Here is a 2,500-nt window from a genome sequence, read left to right on the forward strand (position 1 = left end):
AGGCAGCTCATGCTTCCTCGCTGATTGGCCGACGTTGAGTTCTCAATTACTAGGCGACCGTGGTTTGGACCAAACTTGTTAGAAAAATTATATATAAAATAACACAGCCCATCAACCGCGACAAGAGGTTGCTAAGAAGCCACCCCCCCAGGCACCTATGTCTGGGGGAAGAACAAAAGTGAAAAGGCCTCCCGACCTCCTAAGAGGAAGGAAGCCGCCCCCCAGCCGAAACCGGAGATCTCCGACAAACAGGAGTTCCCCAAAATGAAAAAAAGTGCAGAACCACAGGAATAAAGGTTCAAACAGCACCAGAAAGTCCTCCCCAAGAGCCGAAGACCTCCTCCTCGATGAGGAGAACATGACACTCCTGTTGACTGCTGTAGTCACAGTGAAGAGGCCGAGAAGGCAGTCGCAGTCGCCATGCCGGCAATGACCAAGACTGTCGCAGTCCTAAAGAGAAGGAAGCTGGAAAGGGCGAAACCAGCCCCATCCTCTCCCTCACCCCAGGACGAGACTACCCTCCCCACTCCAACCCAGGCCATGCCCTCACATGGTTTGGCAGAGCCAGAGTCAGAACAAGCTGACCTTGCCCAGGCAAGGCCAGCAAAGAAAAATGCAAAGAAACAGCCTGAACAGAGAAAAGCCCAGATACACAAAGTCAGAGCTACCAAAGGCTCTCCACCCCCCCAGTGGACCCAGGGATAGCCTGACAGCTGAAGGAGACCCCTCAAGTTGTCAGACTCCAAAACCAGTCAATCCGAATATGACGAGGTCTCTGATGTAACTATCGTCTAGTAACATCATAACATGGAATCTAAGCATTCTGCAGTGGAACATCTATGGCTTCTCCACAAGGAGTGCCATCCTCCACGCAATAGTGCGATCAAGGAGCATTGACATTGTCATGCTCCAGGAGACATTAACAGTGGAACCTGTTCGCTTCTCCGGGTATCATGTCTTCATGCTGCCACGTGCTGATGACAAGAGAGGCTTGATCACCCTTGTCAGAGCAACAATTCCCTGCTCCACAATAGCCGATGCACTGCACTGTGGAGACGATGTTGAATCTCTTGTCGTCGAGATTTACCTGGCCGGGGGGCCCCTGAAATTGTACAATGTGTACAGCCGCCACACTGTAGTACCTTAGACATCAGCCAGGTCTGTGCCTCTGCAGCACATGACCGAGTAATCATAGGGGGAGACTTCAACACACACCACCCCATCCTGGCTCCCTGCTGGGCACCGGATGCGGCTGGCTATCACATAGCCAACGTGCTTGAGACATTCCCTGAGATCACTCTCCTCAATACCCAAGAGCCAACGCATGTCAGAGGAGGGGTCCTAGACCTCACCCTGGCCACTGGGACTCTGTTGGAGAGGATTGGCTGGCGTATTGATGAGACCGTCACTAGTGACCAAGCAAAGGAGCCAGGGAAGTACCGGCCCAACTCTCTCCTCAGCAGTCTGGCCAAGACAGCCGAGAGGATGGTACTGAACCGGCTCCGATGGAAAATGGGACCCCCACATGAACACCTCCATGGGTTCACCAGGGGCATGAGCACAGCGCACAGCATAGCCACGCTCTTGAGCACAATAAGCACGGGCACATCTGTGGTAATATTCCTTGACCTGGCTTTTGAATTGGCAAGCCCTCTTGCCATCCAGGAGAACCTATGCCAAAAAGGAATCAGAGGTAAGCTCTTGGCTTGGATAGGTGACTACTTTAGGAATAGAACAGCTAGAGTCAAATTCCAAGGTCACCTATCACAGCACATGCCACTAGAGAATAGAATGCCACAGGGTGGGGTTCTCAGTCCAGCCCTTTTTAACACATTAATATCCTGTATCCTCAACATAAACCTCCCAATTGGGTGCAAGATCATCTCCTATGCAGACGATCTTGCTATCATCTCCACTGGACCATACTGCCTAAACAAAGCCCAGCATTGTCTGGACCTCGTGTCTGAGGAGTGTTGTAGGACAGGACTAAGATCTCTGCAGCCAAATCCAAAGCCATGGCTCTGAAACAAAAAGTTCAAGGCACAAGTCTGAAAATCCAGGGAATGGACCTGGAGTGGGTTCAGGACTACCTCTACCTTGGGGTAAGGATAGACCGGACCCTCTCCTTCCAGAAGGAGGTCCAGTACCTGGTTGACCGAACCAAATCAAGACTGTCTGTCATGAGAGCAATGAGTGGGAGACGCATAGGGGCCAGACACAGAGTACTAAGATCATTCTATGTACATGCTGTCAGGCCCATTGTGGACTATGCCTCCCTTGCTCTGATTGGCATTAAGAAAAAAACATAAAGACCAACTGGAGACAGTCCAAAACAAAGCCGCCAGGGTCATTCTGGGTGCCTCAAGGTGGGCGAAGGTCCTCAACCTCCTCCTGGAGGCAAACCTTCTCCCCTTGGCCTCACGAATCGATCTAATGGCAGCACAATTCTTATCAAAGGTCATCCAGGCTCCCAGGAATACAAGCCTAAGACATAAAATAG

The sequence above is a fragment of the Penaeus monodon genome, chromosome 12, assembly GCF_015228065.2.
Source record: "Penaeus monodon isolate SGIC_2016 chromosome 12, NSTDA_Pmon_1, whole genome shotgun sequence".
Classification (NCBI taxonomy): Eukaryota; Metazoa; Arthropoda; class Malacostraca; order Decapoda; family Penaeidae; genus Penaeus; species Penaeus monodon.